Raw genomic sequence first — 14837 nt, forward strand, 5'->3', positions numbered from 1 at the left:
AGGAACATTGCAGGTTTTTAGGGACATTGCAGGTATTTAGAGACATTGCAGATATTTAGGAACATTGCAGGTATTTAGGGACATTGCAGGTTTTTAGGAACATTGCAGGTTTTTAGGAACATTGCAGATATTTAGGGACATTGCAGGTATTTAGGAACATTGCAGGTATTTAGGGACATTGCAGGTATTTAGGGACATTGCAGGTTTTTAGGAACATTGCAGATATTTAGGAACATTTCAGGTTTTTAGGAACACTGCAGATATTTAGGGACATTGCAGGTTTTTAGGAACATTGCAGGTATTTAGGAACATTGCAGGTTTTTAGGGACATTGCAGGTATTTAGGAACATTGCAGGTTTTTAGGAACATTGCAGGTTTTTAGGGACATTGCAGGTATTTAGGAACATTGCAGGGTTTTAGGAACATTGCAGGTTTTTAGGGACATTGCTTACATGCATTTCTGCTTTGGGATGAGAGATTTGCTGAGGGTTTGGCTGTAGAAACAGAAAATTTCTAGCAAACACCATCAGTGATTTTTAAAGTGGCTCAAATCCCCTTCAAAAAGGAAATTCAGCACCAAGGGACTGAATTATACAGAAATAAAATTGTGAATACTTGAAATATTTCCCTCACAGCTCAGTGTGGAAGCCCTGCTTTAATCTGGGCACTTTGGAGCCTATATTTAATATAAATATTAAATTCAACCTAAATTTATAACTTTGATTATATAGTTATAAATTATATTTATATTATTAAATTTAATTAAATTTATTAAATTTAAATAATTTAAATTTATAGCTTATATTTAACATAAATAATTTGCATTTCATTGTGATGATCCAGTGGAGAATCACCAATTTTTTTCTTCCTGCCAGACCTGGGTCCCTGTGAAATGCTCAGATTTTCAGGCAGCAAATCTCTGGAGAGCAAAACTGATACCAGCTCCATTCCCAAAGCTGCTGCACCAGGGAATTCCATGGAATATTTGGGAATTATTCTGTGGAATATTTGGGAACCACCCAGTGGAATATTTAAGAACTGTTCAGTCAAATATTTGGGAATTATTCAGTGGAATAGTTTGGAATTATTCAGTGGAATAGTTTGGAATTATTCAGTGGAATATTTGGGAATTATTGAGTGGAATATTTGGAAACTATTCCATGGAATATTTGGGAACTATTCCATGGAATATTTGGGAATTATTCAGTGGAATATTTGGGAACTATTTAATGGAACATTTGGGAACTAGTCAGTGGAATATTTGGGAACTATTCCATGGAATATTTGGGAACTATTCAATTGAATATTTAGGAAGAATTCCATGGAATATTCGGGAACTATTCCATGGAATATTTGGGAACTATTCGATTGATTGAATATTTAGGAAGAATTCCATGGAATATTCGGGAACTATTCCATGGAATATTTGGGAACTATTCCGTGGAATATTTAGGAACAATTCAGTGGAATATTTCCCAAATATCTGGGAATATTTGGGACTCCCAGGTACAAAAAGGTGTGAGGGCCCCAGCTCAGACTGCACCAGCTTGTGGTTAATGTCAGGCCAGCCCTGAAATTCCTGATTTAAGAGATGATGATGATGATGATGATGATGATGATGATTATGATTATTATTAATAATAATAATAATAATAATCATCATCATCATCATTGGTTTGGTGCCTAATAATAATAATGGGAAAATTCAAGGGTTTGGGGCCCAAATTCCCCATTTTGCCCACGTGCAAAACCTCAGTTGAAGCAAGAAAAGCTCTTTGAGGCCCTGAAGAGAGGAGCAGCTGCCGAGTGCTGCAGGAATTCAGAGGTGAGGAGACATTTCTTGTGCAAGAGCTGCAAGGAGCCTGTTTGGCCTGGCTGCAGGCCAGGGCATTGTGAGGCAGCAGCAAAGCACAGAAATGATCCTTTAAAACAGCCAGCTGTAAATGGAGAAGCTCAAGCAGCCAGACTCCAGAAAAAATAAAGTGGTTTTGTGGCTTCTGCTCTCAAAATGTTAACCCTGAGCATCCTAAATTTGAGTTTATCCTCTGCTGGGCCTGGAATAGGCATCGGCTTTGCTGAAAGTGGGATTTGGTGTGGATAGATGGAAATTAAATTACCTGGTGAGCTGCAGGGACACAAAAAGGGGAATTTCCTGTGCCACAGGGCCTGGTGTGTTCTACATTTCTCTGATTTAAATTCCACCTTTTATGAGTCCTTTGAGCCCTCACCTGAGCTTTGCTAAACCCAGCTCTGTCCTTTCCTCCCTCTTTTGTGCCAGCTCCCAGTGGAGCTGTCAGAAACCAACACAAACGTCTGAGACATCAGCTTTGCAAGGAGGGAAAAGCATTAAAAATGCAATTTCTGCACGTGTTGAACCACAGGGAAGCCCTCACACACCATCCTCAAACATCAGATTTGTTCCAACATTAAATTTCCACTCCCTCTCCTATTTCCCTTTTTGCTGTCCTTGTTTGGATTCTGACGAGGGTTTTTTTGGTCTGATCCCCAGCACCATCTAGTGACACAACCCGGGATAGAAACACATTTTATATTTCTACTTTATCTTCCTCTCGATTTTCTTGACCTCATTTTGCTTTCCACTCATCAAAAATTAAAATTCAGTTTCATTTTTACAAAACGTCTCAAACCTAATTATTGCAATTTTCCCCTCTGCTTTCTGCTCCAATCTCCAAATAACCCAAATAACAGCACAGAAATTTCCAAACCATTTCAGGTAGCCTAAAAAAAAATCTGCATTTCAGAAGGAATAGCAAGTGCTGAGCTTGGAAATGCTTTCCCCCTGGTGCCCTGGAGCTGCAGTTGGTGCCAGCACTCCCCAGCTGAAGATTTTTGTTTGAAAGATGAACCAGCAGTGCCTTTCAGAGTCTGCAAATATAAATTAACGTTTATTTCAATCTCTTCAGTGCCCACACAAATGGATGTGGCCAATTCCTCGGCACTAATGTCTGGCTTTCACCTCAAGAGCAAAACCCCAAGAAGCCCCATGGGTTCAATTCCCATTTTTTTCTGTCTGCCTCCCTGCAGCCAGTCCAGCCTGAGGAAATGAACCATTGTTCCTGCATCACCTCTCATTTCTGAGCTCAGGAGATGAGTGCATTTTGTTTCCAGAGGCATCAGGAGGAAGGGATGAAAAATAATGCCAAGAACAAACATCCCTGAGCCCTCTCCTGGGGAGGTGGAACTCTGAGCATTCCCATTAAAATTTAACAGGAACAAGGCCCCAGGATTCAGCAGACTTAAACCACTCAGTTCCCTCCCTTGGCTGCTAAAAATAATTGTGGCTAAAAATAAAAATATTTTGATTTCCAAGGGGCAGTGAGGTAACTGGTGTGGAGAGCCAGACTGGGCCATTCCAGCCCTGGAGGAAGGGCACTTTTATCATGGAATTATCATCCCAGCCTCTGCAGGAATGAGGAAATCTCCCCCTCTGCAGCCAGGGTGACTCAGCTGGGAAGGAGGAAGAGCTGAAGAAAAATGAAAAATTCCCTGATCACTCCAAACTCATCAGATCCAACCATTCATTCTCTGATGTGAGCCCACAATGCTGCAAATGCAGAGCAATTTCTGTAACCCAGCCCCTCCATAAAATCAAAATTATTGCTCAACCCCTCCACAAAATCCAAATTATTTCTCTCAGAGCTCAGCAAAATCCTCACTGCATCCCACAGCAGGGTTGAATTCAGGGATCCATTTTCCTCTGAATTTTCTCTCCATCTCCCATTTCAGGTGCTCTGCTAAGAACCCAGCACTGATCAGCTGAGGGAGCCACCAAAGGAAAAGCCATCAAAATGCTCCAATAATAAGATTTATCCCTTTTGTCGTTCCATCCCTACTAGGCCTCCAAATTTAAACTTTTATCTGGATGTTTGTGCAGTGTAAACAAGTGAAAATCTCTGTCAGAAGAGTGATGAATAAAAAAGCTGATCCTGAGATATTTGGAAAGTTGGGAAGTGCTGCATGTCCTTTGGGATTGGGATGATCAATTCCATTTGGGACTGGATGATAATTCCATTTAGGATTGGGTGACCAATTCCATTTGGGATTGGGGGATCAATTCCATTTGTGATTAGGGGATCGATTCCATTCGGGATTGGGCGATCAATTCCATTTGGGATGAGGTCATAATTCCATTTGGAATTGGGTGACCAATTTCATTTGAGGTGACCAATTTGAGGTGAGCAATTCCATTGGGATTTGGTGACAAACCCCATTTAGGATTGAGTGATCAATTCCATTTGGAATTGGGGGGTCAATTCCCCCAATTTGGGATGGGGTGATAATTCCATCTGGGATGAGGTTATAATTCCATTTGGGATTGGGTGACCAATTCCATTGGGACTGGGTGACGAATTCCACTTGGCATTGGGTGACAAACTCCATTTAGGATCGGGTGACCAATTCCATTTGGGATGGAGTGATAATTCCATTCTGGATTAGATGATCAATTCCATTGGGATGGAGTGATCAATTCCATTCTGGGTTAGTTGACCAATTCCATTCTGGATTAGTTGACCAATTCCATTTGGGATGAGGTGACCAATTCCATTCGGGATGGGGTGATAATTCCATTTGGGATGGGTGACCAATTCCATTCGGGATTAGATTACCAATTCCACTCTGGATTAGATGACCAATTCCATTTGGGATGGGGTGATAATTCCATTCCGGATCTGTGGGCTCGGTGGAACAGCAGCACCCAGTGCTGGCAGCTCCTCCTGCCCAGGGGAGGTCACTGTTGCTGCACAAACGGGGCAGTTTTAGGTTGAACAGCACATTTCAAACCTGGAACACCAGCAAACCCCTCCCACGGCAGCTCAGGGCTTCTTCCCTTCCTCATCTTCCCACAAATCCACCAAAAATCAAACCCACAACTGCATCGCTCCCAGTGGAGCCTGATAGTTCTGATAATTCCCAGGGCTGCACCGAGGGCAAACCAAATCCCATCCCCACATGCCTCAAGGCATCAAAACCGGGCAGATTAAAATAATTTCTTCACCTTTAATCACCTGCAATTCAAGACCACACAGCTGAGAAGTCATCAACAATTAACTGCCTGTGATCACTGCATTAAAATTAGGAAATTATATCCCAGGGGAGAAGAGCTTTGCTTGGTCTGAAGAGGTGAAAACTGTGGAAAATTCCCCTCTGATGGGGACAGAGCCACCCCAGCAGCCCCGCACAGGAGGAATTTCCTCACGGTGCAGCATTTCAGGGAGGTAAAAGCAGTCTGAACACGCCAGCAGGAGCTGTGGATCCAAGGAAAACATTTGGAGGTAACCATGGAGCAGCAGGAGGGATGAGTCAGGGGCAGGAAATTCTTGGAAATGGAACAATGGGGAGCACACGGCGGGGGACAGGGCCATTGTCAGCCTCACCTGTGGGGTGCAGGGGCTGGAGAACCCTGGGGAGCTGGGAAGGGGCTCAGAAAAAGAGGCTCAGGAGGGACCTCGGGGCTCACCTGGAGAAAAAGGTGTTCAGAAGGGACCTTCTGGCTCTGCTTGGAGAAAAGGAGGTTCAGGAGAGACCTTCTGGCTCACCCTGGAGAGAAAAAAAGTTCAGGAGGGACCTCCTGGCTCAGCTTGGAGAAAAAAGAGGTTCAGGAGGGACTTTCTAGCTCTGCTTGGAGAGAAAGAGGTTCAGGAGGGACTTTGTGGCTCAGCCTGGAGAAAAGCGGGTTCAGGAGGGACCTCCTGGCTCAGCCTGGGGAAAAGGAGGCTCAGGGGGGACCTTGGGGTTCACCTGGGGAAAAAGAGGCTGAGGAGGGACCTTGTAGCTCAACCTGGAGAGAAAAAGCCTCAGGAAAGACCCTGTGGCTCACCTGGACAAAATGAGGTTCAGGAGAGACCTTGTGGCTCAGCTTGGAGAAAAAGAGGCTGAGGAGGGACCTTGGAGCTCAGCCTGGAGCAAAGGAGGCTCAGGAGGGACCTCCTGGTTCAGCCTGGAGAAAAAGAGGTTCAGGATGAACCTTATGGCTCACCTGGAGAAAAAGAGGCTGAGGATGGACCCTGTGGACCACCTGGAGCAAAGGAGGTTCAGGAGGGACCTTGGGGCTCACCTGGAGCAAAGGAGGTTCAGGAGGGACCTTGTGGCTCTGCAAACTCCCTGCCAGGAGGGGAAGATTTGGGATCCCATCCCAGGGACAGGAGGAGAGGGAGCAGCCCCAAATTACAGCAGGGAAGGACATCAGCAGGAATTTCCCCATGGGAAACGTGGCCAGGCACTGGAAGGAGCTGCCCAAGGAGGTTTCACCCCATGAGGTGACAAACAAAACATCAGGAGAGGTTTTAAAGCTCATCTTCAAAGAGAATTGTGCATCTCTAAACGCAAACATAATCTGTGTAAATATATCCCGAGCTGAGTGGATGGGGAGTGTTTAAAAGGCGGAATAGTGAAGATATAATGAATATATTTAAAATATAAATATATATAATAATATAAATCTATAGAATAATGTCTAGAATAAAATATAAATATATAGAATAATGTATAGGGTTAAATAAATACATAGAATTAGGTATAGAAGAAAATATAATATATAGAATAATGAAGATATTTAAAATCTCTGGAGGTGCCCAAGGAAGGGCTGGGGGTGGCACTGAGTGCTCTGGGATGGGGACAGGCTGGGGATGGGTCACAGCTTGGGCTTGGTGACCCCGGAGGGTTTTTTCCAGCCTCAGTGATGCTGGGGTTTGCCACAATTGTGCCCTTCTGCATTCAGCAAGGATTTTCAGCTCCCCCAGAGAAGGTTTTGTTCCTTTCTGAAGCATCACCCAGCTCAGGACACCGCTCCCAGCCACCCCAGGTGACCCCGCGCCAGTCCCGGCGTGGGTAATTAATTAATCAGGGAATTAATCGGGTGGATGTTTACTCCGAAAGCGTGTGACAAACCCCGCCGCGATGTCACAACCCCGCTGCCACCACCGCGATTGTCACATCCCCATTGCAGCGCTCCCCATGCAAATGGAGCCTCCACATCCCTGCTCTGCTTCCCGGGGGAAAATCCACCCATATCCCACTTCAATCCTTCATTTAAAATATCTCCAATATTCAGCCTTTTAAACGCTCCCCATCCACTCAGCTCGGGACATGTTTATAAAGATTATATTCATATAATATATATCTTTATATATTCACAATTCTCCTCAACGATGAGCTTTAAAACCTCTCCCCATATTTTGTTTGTCACCTCAGCGGGCTCTGCAGAGCCTCCTCCTGCCTTTCTCCATCGGTGCAAACCAAACCCGCCCCCTCCCAAATATGCAAAGGAGGATTTTAATAAAGGAAACCTTTTGCAACAAAGGCAAAATCCAGAAGGAGAGACAGACAAACAGCTGCCCCGGCAGAGGCTGTTAAAGTGGGTGTGTGCTCGGGAACATGTAGGAACAAGGGAGGAGGGAAGAGAGAGGATTCACCCTCCATCCAAAGGTAAAAAAGGAGCTCAAACCTTGGGGAGCACGGCCTGAACGTGCTCAGGGTGAGAGGCTTTGCAGAGATGCCCATTAGAAATCATCTCATTGCAAGGTTTTTTATTTTTCACTGAGAGCTTCAGAGGGTGCTGGTTGTTTCTGCAGAGAATATTACAGCAGGAATCTGAATTGCTGCAGCAGGATGTCAGGAATCAATGAGGGTGTCAGGAATCAATGAGGGTGTCAGGAATCAATGAGGGTGTCAGGAATCAGTCAGGGTGTCAAGAATCAATCAGGGTGTCAGGAATCAATGAGGTTGTCAAGAATCAATCAGGGTGTCAGGAATCAATCAGGAATCAATCAGGGTGTCAGCAATCAGTCAGGATGTCAGGAATCAATCAGGGTGTCAGGAATCAATCAAGAATCAATCAGGGTGTCAGCAATCAGTCAGGATGTCAGGAATCAATGAGGTTGTCAAGAATCAATCAGGGTGTCAGGAATCAAACAGGGTGTCAGGAATCAATCAGGAATCAATCAGGATGTCAGGAATCAATGAGTTTGTCAGAAATCAATGAGGTTGTCAAGAATCAATCAGGATGTCAGGAATCAATGAGTTTGTCAGAAATCAATGAGGTTGTCAGGAATCAATCAGGGTGTCAGGAATCAGTCAGGATGTCAGGAATCAATCAGGGTGTCAGGAATCAATGAGGTTGTCAAGAATCAATCAGGGTGTCAGGAATGTACAAAGGAGGAAAAATAAAATCCCCCCCAGAACAAAAATGATGTGATTTTTCCTGCAGGTCAAACCTGACTTTCCTCAAAGCACAGCTCTGTTTCTGCCCAAACCTGGATTAATCCCCACCCCTGTCCCAGACAATTGGCACTGAAGACCCTCACCCAATCATATCCTCTTTTCTTACACCCTTAATGCTTTTCTCCCTTCCTTAGAATAGAAGCACAGAGAGTGTTAAAAACCACAGAAATCACTAAAACTGTGCAAGATAATGAAAATATTCCACAATCTTGTGTAAAATAATGAAAATATTCCACACTCTTGTGCAAAAACCACTTTCCCCAGGTTTCACTAGGTAATAAATGAAATAGCTCAGCCCATAGGGAACTCCCTGTGGGAGCCAGCACTGACTGAAGCAGCATCCACAAATCCTAGAAAGTCACTTTTGGGCTCTCCCTGTGCTTGCTGTGCAGGCTGGAGCCTGCCCTGCCCCGGTGGATAAAAGAGGACTCCGTGCAGCATTATTAGAGGGTCCAAATTGAAAATTGCTCCAGACCAGGCAGGGATGGGGCTGGGGGTGGACAGCTCATGGCCAGCAGTGCCCGTTTGCAGGGCAACACTCGTGGGAGCTGTTTGAAATTAGAGCAACAAAGGGTTCTTTCAAAATGTGGGGTGCCTGTTGAGGTTGGGAGCAGAACCACAAAATTCCCAGTTAAACAAACGCAAAGCCTCGGAGACCTTGCAGTGTCCACATTCCAAGGGGGTTTGTTGGTAGATTTGAAAATCCACTTCTGTTCTCATGGCTGAAAATTTTATTTTTGGCCCTTTCTCTGCCACAAAAAGGGCAATTCCTCACCAGATTTGAGAATCCACCTCTCATGGCTGAAAATTGCATTTTTGGCCTTTTCTGTGCCATAGAAGGGTCAATTCCTCACCAGATTTGAGAATCCACTTCTTTTCTCGTGGCTGAAGATTGCATTTTGCCTTTTCTGTGCCATAGAAAGGGCAATTCCTCACCAGATTTTAAAATCCACTTCTCTTTTTGTGGCTCAAAATTGCACTTTGGCCCTTTCTGTGCCACAGAAAGGTCAATTCCTCACCAGTGTATGTCAACAGCTGCACCAAACCCAGGCCAATTCCTGCTTTGCTGTGGATGTAATCACAAGTTATAAACAAGAAGATAAAACCACCTTACTAAAGATAAGGGCTGGAGGAGAATAGAAAGAGGAGCAGTCTCTGATGTGATTTACTGGCCAATAAATGCAGTGAGTCACTGCAGTCATTTCCTGTTTGCAGGAGGCCAAATTCTCCCACCTCGAATTGGAAGAGTTCCTGAACTGGTGGAGTTGGAGCTGGAGGAGTTCCTGAACTGGTGCCTCATCCTAGAGACTCGCACAGGGTATTTTCAGGGTATTTTCAGGGTATTTTCAGGGTATTTTCAGGAAAACAGAGGGATTCACAGCACTGAGGGGCTGGATCCTGGATCCAGCTCCTCCTGGACTCATGCAATCCATGTAAAGAAGGTGAAATGGAAATATTTCCCCAAAAGAGAGCAGGAGGTGTCTGTCACCATGATTTTTTAAGATTTTCTGAGCTTTCTGATGTTTACACTCTTGTAACAAATTTTCTCACATACTTTATGTAAATAACTCATTGTTTTGCATTCTTTTAGGGAGGATGGGAAATTTAATGAGCTGTTGGTTTGTCCAGTGGCATTGGTAGCACTGTCACCCTCCAATCCACTGTCACTTTTGGAAATCTATAAATGTTGGAGTCAGAAAATAAACTTCCCTTTTTACCCTGGGGACAGCAGCATCTCCCCGTGGTTTTATTTCATATAGTGAATTTATTTCCTACGGTGACAGTGTCCTTAGAAGAAGGGACACCTTGTGGCTGTCTCTGTGTCAGACAGGCAAACACAATCCAAAAATTAAAATTTATCTGACAAATCCCTTCCCCTGGGACAAACTGAGGAGGAAATTCACTGCTGGCTCCCTGTGCCTTCAGTCCCTGAGCTGCAGGAATTTCAGGAATAACAGAGGGTGCAGGTGAAGCCTTGTGGAATTTGCAGCAACCCTGATGAGGGGAGAGGTGATGAATCTGCCTCCATGTTCTCAGAAGGCAGATTTATATTATATTATATTATATTATATTATATTATATTATATTATATTATATTATATTATATTACATTATATTATATTACATTATATCATATTACATTATATCATATTACATTACATTACATTATATTACATTACATTATATTACATTATGCTATACTAAAGAATATAGATAGGATACAGACAGAAGGCTAAAAAGATAATAATGAAAAATTTGTGACTCCTTCCAGAGTCCTGACACAGCCTGACCATGATTGGCCATTAAGTAAAAACAATTCACCCAAGAGGATATAATTGGGTGAGGGTCTTCAGTGGCAATCATCTAAATTGATTTTTAATTTCTGATACCAATCAAACAATGACCAGTTGGTAAACAATGTCCAAACCTATTCCAAAACAGCAAAACACAGGAGAAGCAAATCAGATAATTATTGTTTTTCTTTTTCTCTGAGGCTTCTCAGCTTCCCAGGAGAAGAAATCCTGGGCAAAGAGGATTTTTCAGGAAATGCGATGGTGGCAAAGCCTGGCCCCAGCCGTGCTCTGCCTCACTCATCCCCGTTCCCAGCTGCATTAATTAAAGGCAGCAATAATCTGTGGGGCAGGCAGCCAGGGCAGAGCCACTGCAATGCAGATCCGCTCCTGATTCCCTGCTTGTTCTACAAGTATCAAATCTCCTTTGATCAATACCTGAATAATCCTTTCAACACCCCTGAGCTGCGCTTGCTGCTCCCAGCGCAGAGAGAGCAGGAGATGGGATTGGCCAGGCCACTGTAAATCATAACACAAATGTCATCGTTCTTTTAAATCTGCCCCAGAAAGCCTGGCCGCCCTCTGCCCAGGCTGATGGCAAAGATGAAAAGATGGAATTGTTTGGGATTAAATCTGAAATGCTTTCCAGGACACGGCCAGGGAAGGAGATGTAACTGATAACATCGTAATCCTTTTTTCAATCTAGCTACTTAAGAGAAATATCTGCTTGTTCAGTCGAAATGGCACAGCCCACAGGGTGAAATACATTTCCCAGGGACATGGCAATGGAGCTCAGATCTGACACTGAGATCTGGTGACAAGGAAACAGATTTCCTGTAGGAAGTGTCCCCATTTGTCACGGCTTAACCCCTGTGGCACCACACACCCCACAGTCACCAGGTCACCCTGAGCTGTGAGCACATAAAAAAACCATGGTTGAGATAAGAACAGTTTAATACATGAAATAATGGAAGGAAATTATCATACTTTCATTATCAGAGAGATAATTTCATTATCAGAGAGAAAAATAAATAAACCCCAATTAAAACAATAAACACAAGGTCTCCCTCCAGCTGCTGCCCTGAAATTGGTGCCTCAATCCCCCAGTTTAAATATTGGGCACATTTTCCTGCAGGATGGGGTGTCCCTTTGGCCATGGCCAGCTGTCCTGGCCCTGCTCCCTCAGGGCTCCTTCTGCACCTCCTGCCAGGGAAATTTCCTTGATTTGGGGGCAGCACAGCTGGGCAAGCACTGCAGCATCACTTTGATACCAAATATTCTCCTGCTAAATCCAAACCACGTACTGAGAACAAAACTCACCCTCTATCCCAGAAAAGCACTTGTGAGAATTCCCAAAACATTTAATTAAGGATCTCCTGTTACTTTACTCACTTGCACAACTCTGACTCAGAGGTTGCTTTTCCCTTCCCAGTAAATCAGAAATTTTTTTTTCTGTTTCTCACAGCAGGGAAAAAAAAAAAAAAAAAAAAACTCAACTTGAAGTTAAGCTTTTTCTTGGGAAAACTCATTTCCTCATCAGCTGCTCAGGGTTGTAAGGAAAGAGGGTGGAGCCTTCCCAGGCTGCCATCCTCCAAACCATACCTGAGTATAAAGAGCAGGGCAGAACTGCAGCCAAGAAACTCTCAAAAGCTGCTTCCCGTGCCTGCTGGGATTCCAGGGCTGCTTTCATTCTTCCCCTGCTGGAACTTGCTGCTCCAAAGACAAGAGGGAAGCTGGACTCAGCTAATTACGTTGGAGGATTAATTACATTGCCACGGTCTCCATGTGATACTGGATAGATTTTTTTTTTATTTTTTTTTTTTTTTTAAACACAACTGAACAGGGGGTTTTTGCTTCCCCTCATCTCTTTTCATCTTTTTCTGCACACGCACACACACACACACACACACAGACAGAGCGGAGATGTTGCAGACAGTCTGCATGAGCCCTGAGCTGCTGGTCAACCAAAGCAAGAGTGAAAGTGAAATCTGTGGCTACAGCCCAGGCCAGGGCTCTCCCCTGCCTGGGGAAACCGCCAGCCCCAAGAGCTGCTCCCAGCAGAGCCCATCTCTGCCAGACTCTGGATTGACCGAGCTCAACGTGGCCAGCCCCAAGATCTTCCACCCTCCTCCTCCTCCATGCAAGCCTCCAGGGATGCCTGCTCCTGCTGGTAAGAGAAAAATCTTTATTCCCATTCCCTGCTTTGTGCCTCTTTGCCCCAGCTGGTGGGGCCTGGGGCTCTCAGCAGCACAAAGCAAGCTCAGCAATCCCAGGGATGTTCAGATTTCCCCCACTCAGGCTGGGCTGGATTTTGCTGTGTTCTGCTGCTGAGGCCAGAAATTCCCAAGGATGCCCAATATTCCATCCTTTCTGTCCATCCCCAGCGCTTTGCTGCTCATTTGCATCCTGAATTGCAAGTTTGGCTCTGAGCTAGCAGCAGGGTAATAGATGTGACCTTCTGAGTCATTAGCATTTCAAAGTCACAGCAAAGTGTGGCTGGTGAATCAGAGTCCTTCAGTTCCCAGGAAATGTCTGATCTGTCACTGGAAACTCTTCCCAGATAACAACATTTAACAATCTTATTGACTAGTTATAAAGCTTTACAATATAACCTTTAAAATGATCTTCAAACAGTAAATAATTCATTGCCAAAACACCAATCTATGAAAAAAATAATAATTTCTAGAACAGCCTGAGAAACAAACTCTGCTTGTTGAGAGCTCAGTGTTTTGATTATTCAGTGCTAGGTTAAACACTGGGAAGTGCCAGAAATCCCAGCACAGAACAACAGCCCCATCTCCATTCCAAAGGCTCCATTTGCTGCTCCCTCCTGCTGCAGGGCTGGGAAACAAAATCACGCAACAAGAAACCACAGCTTGTGGGGCTGGTTCCCCTGCCAGGATTGCTGCTCTCTGCCATCCCAGGGTTAGGGAAATGAACCCACAAACACCAGGGGTTTGTGTCCAAAAAGGAGACAGAGGAGTCCTTTGGCTTTATTCTAATAAAGGGAGAGGCCATGGGGCATCCCCTGGGGTCTCTCCAATTTTTGGAGGGTGCAGCCTCCTTTTTATCCCAATTTCCAGCCACATTTCCCTTCTCTCTTTCCCCATTTCTGAGGTACTTGAGAGGTTCAGACTTCCCAAAACACCTGATCCCAAAGATTCCCCTCTAATGTACAACCCTGCCTTTTAATTTTTAATTCTTATGGAATTTAGGGGTTTTTCCTCATTTCTGAGGTACTTGAGAGATTCAGTCTCCCCAGAAAACCTGACACCGGAGATTCCCCTATAATGTATAACCCTCCCTTTTAATTTTAAATTCTTACAGAATTTAGGGGTCTTTCCGCATTTCGGAGGTACTTGAGAGGTTCAGACTCCCCAGAACACCTGATACCAAAGATTTCTCTCTAATATATAACCCTCGCTTTTAATTTTTAATTCTTATGGAATTTAGGGGGTTTTCTTTCCCATTGTTTCTTTCACCTCTCAATGTCTAATTTCATTTCTGAGCAAAGCTAAAGTTTATTTGTAAAAGCAAATCTCCTTTTCCATTCATCAATCAGTGGAATCCTTCCCATTGTTTCTTTTCCCTCCCAGTGCTGGTTTTATCCACCAGCAGACCCACAGCTGGTTTGGAAACACAAATCCACCATTCCTCTCACCAGGATCTGCACCTTTCCCATCTGCTGAGCTCCCCTGCTTCCCCTCCTGGGCCCAGCCAGGTCCCACACACAGATTTTGGTCAGGAATTTTGGCTCAGGCACCTCCTGTTGGATTTAACAGCACCAGGAGCTGCTGGCCCAATGCTCCTCTCTCATTTCAGGCTCTTGTGTTGTTCCATCCTGAATTGTGTTTGATCACAAGAGTTGGTTTTATTCCTCCTGCCACGAGCTGCAATGGGAGCAGAAAGTTTCTCCTGCTCTTAGGATCCCACACTGTGCTTCCCTTGGAGCTTTCCCCATGGTTCATTTCCATATTTTATTGGGAAAACCCTGATCTGATGCATGAAATCTGTGATTTTTTAATGGTAATATCTGCTGCTGAATGAATTTTAGATAGAGGTTATTCCAGGCAGGGGGACACACAAGGCAAGGACGTGAATGCCAGAGTTACATAAAAGCTATTTCAAAAGCCAATGGATTTAAGCTCCTAATCTGGGCAAGTCTTTCAAGTTTGGGGATGCAGGCACCAGATGCGAGGAGACCTAACACAAACAATCACAGAGCAGCTTGTTTTGACAGAGAAAGAGCCTGTTTGGACAACGAGGTATATTCTCAAATAACTGTTCCATTTCAGTGCAGAAAAT

Source organism: Ammospiza caudacuta, chromosome 23 (assembly GCF_027887145.1).
Source record: "Ammospiza caudacuta isolate bAmmCau1 chromosome 23, bAmmCau1.pri, whole genome shotgun sequence".
In the NCBI taxonomy this organism is placed as follows: Eukaryota; Metazoa; Chordata; class Aves; order Passeriformes; family Passerellidae; genus Ammospiza; species Ammospiza caudacuta.